The sequence below is a fragment of the Tachysurus vachellii genome, chromosome 7, assembly GCF_030014155.1.
Source record: "Tachysurus vachellii isolate PV-2020 chromosome 7, HZAU_Pvac_v1, whole genome shotgun sequence".
Lineage (NCBI taxonomy): Eukaryota > Metazoa > Chordata > Actinopteri > Siluriformes > Bagridae > Tachysurus > Tachysurus vachellii.
In genome coordinates this window covers 5,661,791-5,677,939 of record NC_083466.1, presented here as the reverse complement: position 1 = coordinate 5,677,939, position 16,149 = coordinate 5,661,791, and the positions used below count along the sequence as shown (strand labels likewise).

Below are 16,149 nucleotides of genomic sequence, written 5' to 3'. Positions count from 1 at the left end.
TCAGAAAGTTGTAAATGTCACCGATAAGTGGCTTATCGACAGATAGGCTCGTCCATTCTTATCAGTGATGCAATATATTATCAGTTATGAATCCCCTGGTAACTGCTAACAACAGTGTTTTTGAACCATACTATAGTAAATTGTATTGTACTGTATATATATATATATATATATATATATATATATATATATATATATATATATATATAATTAATTTAGGTCTAATAAATTATACCCCAGGACATGGAGACCTTCCAAAATCCAGGATCAAACCAGGGACCTTTGGATGGTCAGTCTAACATTCTCCCAATTGAGCTATTTTAGCAACTGGATACATGATAGTGTGAGTGTGTGAGGTTCTTTGGGTCCAGTTACTCTTTTTCCTAAGATTAAATGAAGTATCTTAAGTTCATGAAGCCTGAATTTGATCAAAAATATAGGACAAAACAGTTTGTGAAATATTGTTGTGAGATATTATTACAATGGCTTTCTGATTTAATCTACTTTAAAATATAACGTATTTCTGTGATGAAATGCTGAATTTATCAGCCTTTACATTGTATTATTTATAATCTATTTTTTTCAGGATTGTCTGTACAATGACTCGCTGTATCTCCATTGGCTTCCTCTGGATTTCTGATTTTCAGACATTGCTCCCCCATTCCCAGTGTTCCCAATAAAAGCTACAGATCTCTGACCAGAATAAAGTGGTTAATGAAGCTAATAATCCAACATTTGTCAAACTAGAATATATTTACAATATACAATATATTCAATTTATATCTCTTTATAAATAGCAAGAGAGACAGGATTACCAAAAATAGTGTGTAAATTACTTAAATTCATTGTTAGAAACACTTTCATTAGGAAAGGAAAAATTTCATAAGGTTTTCGTACAGTGCAGCTGGATTTCCTGTCACTGTGGGTGCCAGAGCACAGTAGTATAGAGCAGAGTCTGATACAGCAGCAGAGGAGATGATCAGATCCACTTGTTTATCTTCATGAAGTTTAGCAGTCATTCTTGGGGGAGTGTTGGGACTTAGATCTCCATTTTCATAAACATAAAAAAAGGTACTCGGGATTAGATTTTGGATATTGTCTGTACCACTGCAGGTAATTTTGTGTGTAGCTTGATTCATATCTACAGGACAGAGTAACATCATCACCTTCATCTACAACTGTATGAGTGAAAAGTGGCTCTATTGAATCTGCCATGGAGTCACCTGTCATAGAGAAGAGAACATAATGTATTTAACCTTTACATAATAATGTCAGAAGAACATGTTTGAATTATATTCTGTGCTTTCTTTAACACCACACAGACTAATTAATCACTAAATACATATAATTATATATAATACATATTATAAACTCACCTAGTGAAAGCCACAGATACATAAATATAACAGTGAACATGATGAATGTTTTTAGCTGAATAAAAATATTCTGAAGTTTTTCTGTACTCTAATAAGTTAACATCATAAAGGTTCATGAAGCTTCACCCACAGCATCACATGACAGTGTCACTAATGTTACTGACAGACTGTTGATTCATACTGAAGCTTTCTGGCTTTACATTCAGCCTCACATGTGTAACTTGTCCTGAACACATGGTAAACAAAGACAAACTAATAGCGGGACAAAATAAATCAGTGAAATAAATGAACTATAAATGAACTAATGAATGTGGAAGTGTATGCCTTGTGGGAAATGGAGTCTGGTACAATGCAGGATGGGTAATGGAGTTGTGGGTTAAACTAATGACCTGTTTATTAAATAGGATTACAAACATTTGGGGAGTCTTTCACTGTGGTGAGGAACAAACCGGACTCTTTACTTTCTCTTGTCTATTATTTCTTAAATCATTGATTGGTTCTCAACGGCATTAAGATTGCAAATCATATACAATCTATTTTTAGGCAATGCATAATATATTAAAGTACTATATCTGCATGACTGAAGATTAGCTGTAGCCTACAGAATTGTGTAAAATAGTGTACATAATCACAGAAGACAACATCTCTGGGGATGTAAGTGGAGTCGCAGTACTTGGCCGACAATAAGATAAAAGACATCGCCATCTTGTGGTGAAGGAAATAGACTTTAATACACCAAGGTCTTCTGTCTTTGAATTTATTTATTTTATTGTTAGTTGTTTCACTGAAGTTCAGAGTTGGTCCCAACTTGAGCCTCTGAGGACCTTTCTGTTTAACTTTCAAGTCAAGTCAAGTGAAGAAGCTTTTATTGTCATTTCAACCATGTATAGCTGAAGCAGTACATAGTGAAATGAGACAATGTTTCTCCAGGACCACGGTGCTATATAGAACGAATACAGAGCTACGTGGAACAACACTGAGATAAGGACTTAAAGTAAGTTAGTCTTAGCTACATAACGTGCAACCAGTTGCAAACAATGCAAGACAATAGACAAAAAACAGTGCAAACAAACAATACACAATGTATACTGTATGTACTGTATATTCTACAGTTCAGTTCAGTTGTTGAGGGGTCTGATGACTTGTGGAAAGAAATTCATACACAGTCTTGTGATTAATGTGTAGTTGTCATGTTTGAAGCATCTTTATTTTTATTTGCTATTTCTTCCAGCTGCATCTGTTACCACAGCTTTTATTTATGTTTGTGGTTAACTGATAAAAAGTTGATGTGGTTTTTAGAAACCTCTTGCATGTGTATTTGCCATTATAATGTTTTTGTAAAGCCTTTCACTGACTCTGTATCACTGTGTTACTACAAGAGCACAATGATAGAGAGCAGAATCTGAGAGCTTCAGACATCTGATAGTAAGTTCAGTAGAGTCTCTGTTTGTTTCTGTCTCTAATGGGGTGTCAGACGGAGTTCTCTTAGCACTATATGACCTTGCTCCTTTATACAATAAAAACTGTGGTGTTCTGTTAGGATATTGTTTGTACCAGTAAAGCAAAATGTAATTGCTGCTTGTTTCATATGAACATTTCAGAGTAACTGTGTTTGTTTCTTTCCTGGTAATGCTGGTAACTTTGTCTGTCAGCCCAATTTTATCTGCAAAATTGCCTGGAGGGAAAAAGAAAATGTAAGAAATGTTTCACCTATTCTTGCAAACAAAATATTGTCTAAATATAAGATTGCTCGATTGATTCTTAAACATTTTGCAATCAGCTAATACAATGAATTAAATGAAAGTTAATGACCTGTAACTAGAGTGAGAATCAGTGGTGTGTATCTCACTATGTACAGTAAGTTGTATAGTTGAGCCATTTCTGAACACAGCTCTGTGACGATTCTGTATAATAGTGCTGTATGTGCTGAACTTTACACGTCTCTAGAAGGCCACACCCAGGAAGTGACACTGTTGTAGTGTAACTTTGTACAGATCATCACGTCACAGTATCAGTGACACTGTGGCAGAATAACCACAGTCAGGAATTATTATTATTATTGTTGTTTTCATACTCAATTGTAATCAGATTATTCATATACATGTGTAATTATTTTCCTCTTAAAGTCATATGAAACAGTATAGCCTAACAACATGAACACAATCGAATGAAGAAACACAGCAGTTAACAATGACTGACTGAAAACATGTAGAGTTTTTAAATGAAAGCATTTCTCTATTAAACTCTTTACCACACAAGTGCTCATATATTCTGTAGTATGTTTCCTCAAAACATCTCTTATTAAACAATGCATCTATATTTAAATGTACTTTAAATGTATTTATCTGTATATTATTTACACATGAATATACAAATACAATATGAATCACTAAAAAACATTCAAACTGAAATGAGCATGTCATGTTAATGTAGACTTATTAATATTAATAACAGTTGTTATAACAGGGTGGATAAGTAACATTGTTTTCCTAAAGTGTCAGTTCAGAGCAATGTAATAATCTGTGGTCTCTGTGTTTGTAACAGTGTTCAGTGTTAAAACTGAATTGAACTGAACTTTCTCACACTGAACACTGCAACTGAGCAGAAAAAAAAGATGCTCTAATAAATAAGTTAGTTCTAGTCACTTGTGTATAAAAACCAGGAATTGGCCTGTAGTGGTTATACCATCTGTAGAGATAATGCTATGTGGAGAGAAGTTTTCCTGTGTACAACTGTAACTCAAACTAATTAAAGTACACACATCATATAAAATGAACACTTTAACTCACACACATTGCAGTGGTAAATTACAGAGACTTACACTCCATCCCAATAGAAGTGACAAAGCATGTGAGGTCTAATTCTTATATCCTACAAAGCCTAAAACTCTTTCTTTAGTTTTGGAGATTTCTACATTACCTCATTGCTGGTCTGAGTGAATGGTCTTAGATACTTTATAGAGTTCAGTGTTACATATGTGGAGCCACAGCTTGTCTTTAGTGCACTTATGTGTAGCCAAATGTAATTTATATGTAATGTAAAATAAATAAATTTAATTACAAAATGCCTGAAGGAGTCAAGGAGTGTGTGAATTTGTGTGCATGATGCACTGTGAAAGACCTGAAAAAGTGCACATATATTTTTCACAATCACCAGTAGAGCTGTGTGCAATATAACAAAACACTGTGTTAGTTTTTGTACAGTGCAGCTGGATTTCCTGTCACTGTGGGCTGCAGAGCACAGTAGTATAGAGCAGAGTCTGATACAGCAGCAGAGGAGATGATCAGATCCACTTGTTTATTATCTCTTTTAACTTCAGCAGACATTCTTAGGGGAGTGTTGGGACTTAGATCTCCATTTTCAATAATATAAAGAAGGAAGTCAGGTTTATATTTTGGATATTGTCTGTACCACTGCAGGGTGTTTCCTGTAGCACTTGTTTCATATCTGCAGGACAGAGTAACATCACCTTAATCTACAACTTAATGAGTGAAAAGTGGCTTTATTGAATCTGCCATGGAGTCACCTGTCATAGAGAAGAGAGCACAATGTTTTGAAACTTTACATACTAAAGGTGAAATACATAATTTATTCCAATAAACATCACTAATTCAACACATTTTTTAAAACAAAAATTCAAAACTCACCTAGTGAAAGCCACAGACACATGAATATAACAGTGAACATGATGACTGGTTTTAGCTGAATGAAAATATTCTTTCTTTTCTTTAAGACGTTAACATCATAAAGGTTCATGAAGCTCCGCCCACAGCATCACATGATGTTGACACTTACTGAAACATCCTGGCTTTATATTCATCTGGAACCTGTCCTGAACATGAAGTAAACAAATACTGACAGAATGAAAGACTTTTAAGTATGAGAAATAATGATTCTAAACCACTGTTTGTTTAAAAGCCTGTTTATTAAATAGAGTCACAAACATTTTGTGGTGTATTTCACGAAGGTGAAGAACAAACCAGTTGCTTTTACTACTGTTTTCATTGTCGGAGTTTACATTCCTCCTAGCACTAATGCTAAAGAGGTGCTAAGTGAGCTATACAGAGCTATTAGTGATCTGCAGAATGTTCACCCCGACGGACTGTTTATCATAGCCGGAGATTTCAATCACGCAAGTCTCAGGTCAGTGCTCTCTAAATACCAGCAACATGTAGACTTTGCTATGAGAGGTGAAAACACGCTGGATCTTGTTTACGCAAACATTCCCGGCGCATACCGTGCGGAGCCACGCCCCCACCTTGGCTACTCAGACCACATCACTGTTATGCTAATTCCAGCATACAGACCACTCGTCAGACGCTCGAAACCGGTTCTGAAGCAGGTGAAAACCTGGCCAGCAGGAGCCACCTCTGCTCTTCAGGACTGCTTTGAGTGCACTGACTGGAATATCTTCAGGGAGGCTGCAACCAACGGCGACTCCGTCAACTTGGAGGAGTACACGTCAACAGTGACTAGTTACATCGGCAAGTGCATTGATGACGTGACGCTTCAACCAGAAGCTGTGGATGACTGCTAACGTGCGTGTGCTGCTGAGGACTAGAGACCTAGCCTTCAGAACAGGGGACAGGGCGGCCCTTAGAACAGCAAGGGCCAAACTGTCCCGAGCCATCAGAGAGGCAAAGCATGCACATGCCCAGACAATCCACAGCCACTTCCAAGACAGCGGGGACACCTGGCACATGTGGCAAAGCATACAGGCGATCACGAACTTGTGATACTTGTTCACCTTGTTTCGAACTTGTTTCGAACTTGTTCACCTGCTTGTGATAGCGACGCTTCCTTCCCAGACATGCTGAACGACTTCTACGCTCGGTTCGAGGTACAGAACAACGTAATGCCAAGGAAGGCCATCCCTCCCCCCGACGACCAGGTACTCTGTCTATCCATGGCCGACGTTATTATTATTAATAATAATAATAATAATAATAATCTAGATACAGGGGTTGCAAGCCAGTGATTTTTTTTGCCAGTCCCAAGTCCCGATAAATAGAAACAGCATCTGGTGTTTAAATTCCATACAGGATCGGTTGAGGCCTGGGTTAACAATGACCACTGGTACTGACGACCTACAGGGTGCCGGCAGAAACTGGGCTACAGTTAGGAAGGAAGTGTGGATAGGAAGAGTAATGGGGTAGGAGTGATCCTGAAGAATGAGTTTGTGAGGAATGTTTTAGAGGTGAAAAGAGTGTCAGACAGGTTAATCAGTTTAAAGTTAGAAATTGAAGGTGTGATGTTGAATGTCATCAGTGGTTATGTTCCGCAAGTAGGCTGTGAGGTAGAAGAGAAGAAGAGATTCTGGAGTGAGATAGATGAGGTAATAGAGAGTATTCACAGATGGAAGAGTAGTGATTGGAGTGATGAGGAGGTTAAGGGAAGGTTTGGTGTTAAGGAAAGGAACACTGTAACAACAGACTGTAAACATAGATGATGACTATGTGGATGAAGAACTTTGCTATTAGATGCTATATAGCGGAATACTTGTGATAATTCACCAAAAACGGAACACATAATTGCTTTCTGAGCTAATTACTATGTCCTATATAGTTACCTTCCCATATAGAAATGCTGATATTAGGACTGTTTTCAGAGTTATGTTACCTACTGACGCTACTAAAATCGTTGTAAATGAGTAAACATGCATCTCATACACTTATTCATATATTAATTCTGACCTTAAAGTTAAGGTTTTTTTTGCAGAACCAGGGAAAGTCCAGTGCTAACATCTGACAGTGTTTTATACACACAATGTTTCATAGTGAAACCTGTCGAATGTCATCAGTAAACTGTGTGCACATTTAACTGTCTACACATTGTGTTACTGTGTTACATCTTTGTTACAACAGGGGAATTAACAGCATGAACCTTAACCAGGAATTAAGTCAATAATCATTTAATACAAACAGTTTGTTTTTCATGAATTGTTCAAACATTAAGCTTTATCAATTTGGGTAAGAAGATGATCAAAATACAGGAACTAGTAAATGACTCTGTTTGAATGAAACAGATAAACAGCTCCACCTGCTGAGAAACAAATATAAAGCTTGACTTTTTGTACAGTCTGTTAGAGTTTTGTGTCACTGTGGGCTGCATGGCACAGTAGTACAGTGCAGAGTCTGATACTGCAGCAGGAAAGATCTCCAGATCTACTTTATTCTCATTTTTACGAAGTTTGGTGGACAGTCTTGGGTCAAGCTCATGTTTAGTTCTAGTGTCTGTGGATTTAAAAATCAGCAGCAGAAACTCTGGTTCTGATTGAGGTTTTTGTCGATACCAGTGGAGACAATTAGCTGATTGATCATATGTGCAGGTCAGTGTGATGTTGTTGCTTTCACTTGAAGATATGATGGTTTGGTCTGGTGTAATGCTGCTGTCAACAGCACCTGCTGTAAAGACAATGCAACAACATAAACTTTCTTTCTTTGCTTAAGGACATTCATATATATATAAATGTTTTTGCTAAATGAATCATGTTTAGGTAGCAGTACAAATCCACCTAAATGTTATGTATAATATAAATGACTTACCAATATTTTTGACAATTATCAATACAAAGAAAAATAACATGATTGTTCTGTGTGTCTCTTGCAGTAGATATAAACTGTCTAAACTGTATCTCACCACATCTAGCTCCACCTACTGAGGTGTAGTCATGTCAATTCTGACATCAGTCCCTCAGCCTAGAATTTACTTCTCATGGCATGACATAATTGATTAATTTAAATATGTTACTAATCCAATAATTCAGACAAATATTGAAAGTTGATAATGCAGTTTATGATTTATGTTTTTCTTCTTAATGTTTCCACATTTTGATGGATCTTCTAATAATGTTACGCAGTTCTATATCAAAGTCCATCTAAGAGCTAAACTGAAATGTCTTTGGACAAAACCCATTGTCTTTGATGCAAGAGGCCAAAGCTTCATCCAGTAGGCCACCAGGATCGTGGTGATGACCTGCAACGATTAGGGTTGATATCAACCATTCTGAATTTTATGTCATTTTCTTCTTAGTGAAAATGTAGGCTGTTCCTAGGAGAGGAGGGATGTGATTTATTTCTCACTTGGTTTTGCTACAAGCATGCTTTTTTTTTGCTATAAGCATACCCCAGATGGAACTCGAACCCACCTGGCTTAGGAGGCTTAGGAGGCCAGTGCCTTATCCATTAGGCCACTGGGGCACTGCTGTTTTAAACATCTGCCGGTTTGGGTTTCTGCTGGAGGCATCTAAGAGCTAAACTGCAACAAATCTGAACATTAAGCCATTTAATTTCTATTAGAAAGAAGGCTGCTCTTAGCAGAGGATGGTTACAATCCATCGATCTCTGGGCTATGGGCCCAGCACACTTCTGCTGCGCCACTCTGATTCAACACACCTGCCAAATGCTCAAACCTTCAAGCCCTGGCTTAGGAGGCCACTGGAGCATGGCTGTATTAAGATACTGCTGTTTTGAGTTTCTGGAGTGTTGGCTTTTTGCTGGAAGCATCTAAGAGCTAAACTGAAAAGTCTTTGGACAAAACCCATTGTCTTTGCTGGACATGGGATGCCTGGGAAACAACAAAGTATCTAAATAAATTAGACTTTTAATACATTTTTTCATATATTTCATATATGATTCCGTTTTATTTTTAAAAAGTCTCCACAAATCTAAAACAATTCCTTTTCTTTTGGCTATGATTCTTCTCTCACATATTAGACTTTTCATTAACATCATACTCAAATTTACAAACTTTTTGTTTTGACTTTTTTGTCTCGACCTAACATTACCATTCTATTCCATTCCAAATCATTTTCATTCCAGTCCCCACTCACATCTTTGATTAGAACTTTACATTGTTTAAAAAACAATTCCAATTCTTTACAATTCCCAATTCCTTATCCACTCTTTTGGTATTGCGTCTTTGATTATTTTATATTCGTTCCCTATTCGTATACTTTCCCTTGTTTTAAAATGTTTTTATTTAAGAACAGAGGTTGATTTAAAATGCTTTCTCTCCCTTGTGGAATGTGCTCAATAATCTTTAACAGCTTTCCCCAGGCATTTAACATTTCTCTATAAAATTCCGGTAATCCTTCCGTCATCCAATTTTTTGTTTTCATCCATAAAATTCCCTTGTCCAAATTAAAATTGCCACATTTGTTTATAAAATATTTCATTGTTTTTTTTTCATTCAAATTGGTTTTCTTCTTGTAGATATTTCTTGACTACTTTCACTCTTAGACTCATTTTGCTCTGTTCTACGTCCATTAAACCTAAGCCTCCCTTCTCCGCCACCCCTAAGATCATGTTGTAAGCTATTCTTGCTGGTTTACCCTCCCATAAAAAGTCACAAAAGCATTTTTCCAGCCTCTTTTCTGTCCAAACAGACATATCATATACATATAGAACCTACCAAAGCTTAGACAGCATTAAAACATTTAAAATTAAAACCTTCTCATTCAAGTTCAGTGCTCTTTGTTTCCAAAAGTTTACTCTCCATTCTATTCTTGTTAAAAGCTCCTCCCACATTTCATCTCTTACTTTCTTCTTGTTTTTACCAACCAAAATCCCTAGTATTTTCATTTCATCTACTTCTTTAAAGTTAAAAGAGTCCCTTAAAATCAATGCCTTCCCAAACCTCATGTATACTGTTTTGTCCTCATTTAATTTACTTCTCGAGCCTTTACAGTATTCCTTTATAATCTCCATAACATGTTTGACACTTTCTTTCCCTTCTACAATTACATTACCAGTATCATCCGCATATTGAAAAACATTACCTTCTGCTTTACTTTCCTGTATTTCTATTCCTCTCACTTTGTTTTTTTGTACTTTTGCTAATGTTAGGGGTTTGTAAACTTCTCCAGGCTTTTGTACATCTTTACACACACACACACACACACACACACACACACACACACACACACATGCAACCGATGCTTCTGAAATTATAGATAGAATAAAATAGTTAATACAATTGAATTGATGTAAGAGCTCTGATATCCACTTGTGTTGTGGGTGGGTTTTTTTTCAAAATTTTCTGTACATTGTTTCAGCTACAACAAACACTCGTTCATGCAGTATAGCGAATTTTAAGGGAGGCACCTTGTTGTGGAGAACCTGCATCTATCACGGTTAGAGTCTCAATGTCTGACTGTGTCACGCGAGCTGAAACAAGAGGCTGCTTACTGAAGCAAAGCTCAAAAGCAACAGCATGTTTCTGCTTGTCCTTGTCCCTGCCCAGGTTCAAACTGGGGACCTTTCGGGTGTAAGGCAAACATGATAACCACTACACTACAGAAACCACAGCAAAGCCTGCCTACCCTTTGCTGAGGCCTGGGAAACATCTAAGTAACAAAATAAATAAGAGTTACTAAAAAACATCAACTTTCAGTCACCAAAGTTGGGCTCACTGACGTCAAGGCGTAGGTGGTATAGTGGTGAGCATAGCTGCCTTCCAAGCAGTTGATCTGGGTTTGTTTTCTGGCCAATGCACAACCTTTAATAACAGAGCCAGGGCAAAAGGGACTGCTTGGAGGGGGGAAAGAGAAGAAGGAAAAAGGAGGAAAAGAGAAAAATAAGCAGAGGGTTGTAGTGCAGGATAATGGGGGCACATGGTTGTATCTTTTAAAAAATATAAGAAAACTAGTTTTTGTACAGTGCACGATTTTGGAAAGTGAACGATTAACACACAATGCTTATTTATCCAAACAAATTTTATTTACATGCACTGTGCATTCCTCCATAACATAACACAGATCATTTCTTGAATCCTGTACACAAATTATTGTAAAAAATGTCCATCTTGGTGAGTATTTACACAGAGTATTTAAAAATTACATGAAGTTATATTTAAAACTCCATTATGCTTTGTGTAAGATATTGTGCAACAAAATCATACAATTGTAAATACAAATACACTGAGTGAGCGGACATTTAGGTGACAATAAAAAACTGTCTAGAAGGAATATGCGGTTTCTATGGCAGCAGTAGGATTTGACCCAACACCTCCAAAGAGACTGAAGCCTAAATCCAGCAGCTTAGACCACTCAGTCATGCTACCCGAGGAATTGGAAGCCTTTATGCTCTCCCAAATGTGTTGATGGAAGAAAGACATGATCTTGCTCATGTGAACTAACAAGCATCTGCGTTCAACCAGCATGGAAATACAGCCCAGAGGTGCAGACACAGTGCTAACTTACAGTATCACACCCCACTTTAGCACAGACTCAGGGAACAGTTAGAATGCTTTATCTGTGCCTTGAAAAGGTTTCCTGGCAACGGTGGGATTTGAACCCACGCCCCCGAAGAGACTGGAGCCTTAATCCAGCACCTTGGACCGCTCGGCCCGCTTTTCAGGTCCAGTATTTAAGTTTGGATTAAAACTTTCTTTTTTGATTTTGGACAACCTGCATTTAGTTAGAACATTGGCTGCTCTTAGCAGAGGATGGTTTCGATCCATCGACCTCTGGGTTATGGGCCCAGCACGCTTCCACTGCGCCACTCTGCTTCAGCACACCCCAGATGGGACTCAAACCCACAATCCAGTGCCAGTGCCTTACCCATTAGGCCACTGGGGCGCTGCTGTTTTGAGTTTCTGGTATTCTGGGTTTCTGCTGGAGTCATCTAAGAGCTAAACTGAAAAGTCTTTGGACAAAACCCATTGTCTTTGATGCAAGAGGCCGAAACATAATCCAGTAGGCCACCAGGATCGTGGTGTTGACCTGCAACAATGGGTTGAAAAAAAAAGGGTTGATAGCAATAATAAAACAAGCAGGCTCATGGCAGGTGCAGCTACATCTGCATGTGATACCATAGTCTCAGATCTAGCATGTTTGCGGTGGTGAATTACTAACTCACCCTTAAAATTTTCAGGCTCCTGGAACTCGATAACAGCATGTCCATGTTCCACGTGTGCTGTCGGAAGCCCTCTTGGGTTTTGCAGTAAATGCTTTGCCACACTGATCTGCTGGGGAAGCTCCACTCCTTGCAGAAAAGTGTCCCGGTATATGTGTGTGTGTGTGTGTGTGTGTGTGTGTGTGTGTGTGTGTGTGTGTGTGTATCTTTATAATACACCTATATTTACAATAAAGTGCTCAATATGTATATATTACATATTTATTTATTTTTATTATTGAAGTGAATGTGGGGAACAGAAGCCCAACTCACCAAGAAGAGACTTTAGTGTTGTTTATTGTTAATAATACCATCTTGGTCCTGTACAGCAGTTCTCTGCAGTCTTCATGCAGCTGATTGATGTGACTGTATGTCATCACAATTGACACTGAGTTATAAACAGTCTGTGGATAAACAGATGCATTGTTTGTATAATGAATGATCAGTAGTCTCTACAATCATATTCAATAACAGCATCAACAAAAATATTCTAAATATTAATTCAGAAAATGAGAATCACATACTAACTTTTTTATTTATGTTTTCACAAACATACAACGTTTGTCAATTCTCAAATAAAAATTCAGTTATAATAAAATAATATGAAGGTGTAATTACAGTTACAATCTGTAATATTTATATACTTACACTTATACACCATCTCCTATGAAATCACAAATCCCTCTGCATTAGCATTTTTGTACAAGGACAAAAATTTGTCACAATCTTAATCAGTAGTGAAATATTGTTTTTTTTTTTTTTTCATTTACAACCGATTGTGTGTGACTAAGACTATGTTTCGGCCAATTGACTGTTTTGTCAAAAAATCAACATATCAAAAAATCAAAGCTGAAGGCCTAACAGGTAAAGCTTCAGCTTCACATGATGATTGTGGGTTGGAGTAGCATCTGGGTGCACTTCTAGTTAGCTCTTAAGAAGGCACCCTGAAGTTAGAGAATCCTGCAGGTCCTGAACAACAAATGCTAGGATAACTAGCAAAAGAGCCTGGTGCACAGTGCACCAGTGGTGTAGTGGTATCATACAAGATTCCCATTCTTGTGAACCGGGTTCGATTCCTGGCTGGTGCAGGTTTGTCTTCTGCTTCCTTTCAAGCTGTGCTGAAAAAGGCTTCCTAAGTGCTGTAACTCCTGAGTCATTTTGAGCTTCTTAATAGAACTTTCTGTCATATGTTACAAGCTGGTGGTATTCCATGTCAAGCTCTAAAAAGGTAGTGGTATAAGTAAGGTTAATTTTTTCCAAAGCAGCCATTAATTCCTGCCTGCCGTTTATTCCAATTCCCGGGTGGTGCAGGTTTGTGCTTTGCTGCCTTTCAGACTGTGCCATAAAAGCCTTCATAAGTGCTGTACCCGCCGAGTCAATTTGAGCCTCTAAATGGAACTTTCTGTCATATGTTACAAGCTGATTCTATTCCAAGTCATGCTCTCCAAAATGTAGTGGTATCAGCAAGATTTGGATTTTGCCAAGCTGCCTTTTATTCTTGCATTAAACAGAATGTTTTGGGGATGTGTTTCTTTGAACATCTTATTTGAAGAAGGCTCAATTGTTGCTTTCCAGAGCTTTTCAGATCTATCTGGACAATGGTGAAGGATTGGAGTGAATGCGGATAATAAACTCATGCGATAGCAGTAGAAAATGATATATGGTTTTAAAAAAACGTTTTTCCTGAAACCTTTGTCTTGAAACCTTTGTCTTGAAACCTTTGTCTGCAGGCCCAGTGGCCTAATGGATAAGGCATCAGCCTTCGGAGCTGAGGATTGTGGGTTCGAGTCCCATCTGGGTCAGCTTATAAGGTGTTCTTTAGGAACTGCCAAGTGCTTCTGTTCGCTGCTGCTCATTATCACCTTCACAATCTGGTCTGTCACATGTGTGAGCCGGATGAAAAAACATTGAAATGGACTTTGAAAATCAAAGCTGAAGGCCTAACAGGTAAAGCTTCAGCTTCTTAAGAAGGCACCCTGAACAATCAATGCCTCTCACAACAGCTCACCCAGCATGAGCCCCTCATACCAGCACAACAGCTCGCCCAGCCCCTCATACCAGCACAACAGCTCGCCCAGCCCCTCATACCAGCACAACAGCTCGCCCAGCATCTCAAACCAGCACAACAGCTCAGCCAGCATCTCAAACCAGCATAGCATCTCAAACCAACACTCATGCACATATTATAGTCAGTTGTGCTTTGTGCAGCAAAAGTATTGAGGCGGAGCATTTCTCTGGCCATCTCTTAGACTACCATACCAAAGAGAGTTGTGACCAGTGTGACAAAAAAGTCTGGGGTGCAGTTGGACTGCTTCAGCACATTGAAAATGACCACCTTTTCACCAGTGTTGCAGAACAAGGCAGGGCAACTGTGGTGCCACCTACAGCTTCACTCAGAGAGTCATTTAAAAATCATCCTGTAGCTGCTCAAGAACATATATCGGTTGCTGCTGGCATTCAAAAGTCCAGTTTCACCCAAGCGTGACAAGAAACTTTACAAAGTGCTCCTCACACATCATGCACAACAGACATCAACCTGAAGCCTCCAGAAGTGAATTGGGTGTTTTCTCCCCAAGCAATTCTGTAGAGTTATTAAACCAGCAGATCAGTAGTGCATAGCACAGTGTCTTTATGACAGCACAGGACAGCTAAAGCAGCAATTTTCACAGAACTGGTTTTATTCACCAAGCCCTTGCAAGCCTACAACTTCACCTCCTGATCCAGGTAGCTATTTCAGACAGCGAATGTTTCTGTGGGCTCCAATGTGGATGTGGGGCATCCCTCTAAAATGTGATGAGTGCAATATGAAAATGCACCATTCTGGAATTTACACAAAAGTGAGGGAAGTCATCGATATTGACTCCAGGTATTATCTCATTGGAGCAGACTACCCTCGCTGTAGCAAGTGTAGGATTCCTATATGCCCTTGGAGTATGGAGGTGCTTAAACAACTAGATCCTTCCCACAGAAACAAATTCCCGGCTGTCCTCACCACTCAGCTTGCCCTTGATAGGAAGTGTGTGACTTTGTTGAAGTCAAGGTCTGCCGGAAACAGCTCAAGTTACTTGCAGCGTCCCTACAAGGAATTCACAGTGAGGAGTGGGCAAGGCGAACTGTAGAATACCTGTCAGACTGTTGGTCATCTGGATGAGCTGAAGGGTGTCATTACCTCTACATATGGTAGAATCCTGAAGCTTGATTCAACAAAGAAGGTAAATACACACTCACATATGCATACACAAACACACACACACACACACACAGAGATATATATATATCGTCGCTGTCGGGCGGAAACCTCGTATGTCCAAATTTTGTCAATTTCATATTTTTTCACATATCGATGCTATTGGTCAGTCCCCACGTGGGTCTGTTATTTTTACAAGTTATTAACCAATCTAAAGCCTTGAAAATAGCTTGAGCGCAAATCTCTTAACTCCATTGGACACTTCAACTGTATGAGAAACCTCGTAACTCCACCTCTTCTTCACTCCGCGGGAGAGCTTCGCGGCATATTTCTCCTCAAGATTAAGAGTCGCAACGAATCAACACGTCTTAAAGTGATATCTAAAGTGATTTTCGTGGGGCTCAAAGAAAAAAAAATCTGCAGATAAGATAGGGTTGTATCTTACAATGTCAAGGCAAACCTTGTGTTTTTTGGACACTAACAAGTGAAAATAGTTAGATTAGATACATTTGAGTAGGTCTGTTTTGTTAAAAATCGATAGTTGTAATGCTTCTGTGCAGAAAGAAACCCGTGAGCCACGAAAGTAAGTTTGCGAACAGATTAGACTAATTTCCACCTATTAGACAGCCTAATCAGCTTATCGTGTTTTGTATTGCATCACTTATAGGTCTTAAACCTTTAAAATAGAATT

At 38.4% G+C, this 16,149-nt stretch overlaps 3 non-coding genes across 3 annotated transcripts; 2 read left to right on the top strand and 1 right to left on the bottom strand.

Moving 5' to 3' along the window:
- Window positions 1–11,813: 11,813 nt before the first annotated feature.
- trnam-cau (transfer RNA methionine (anticodon CAU)) lies at window positions 11,814–11,885 on the bottom strand. The gene has a single exon. It is a non-coding gene; the product is annotated as a tRNA-Met (tRNA).
- Window positions 11,886–13,288: 1,403 nt separating this feature from the next.
- Window positions 13,289–13,359, top strand: trnag-ccc (transfer RNA glycine (anticodon CCC)). Its single transcript has one exon. It is a non-coding gene; the product is annotated as a tRNA-Gly (tRNA).
- Window positions 13,360–14,000: 641 nt separating this feature from the next.
- Window positions 14,001–14,073, top strand: trnar-ucg (transfer RNA arginine (anticodon UCG)). Its single transcript has one exon. It is a non-coding gene; the product is annotated as a tRNA-Arg (tRNA).
- The last annotated feature ends 2,076 nt before the right edge of the window (window positions 14,074–16,149 follow it).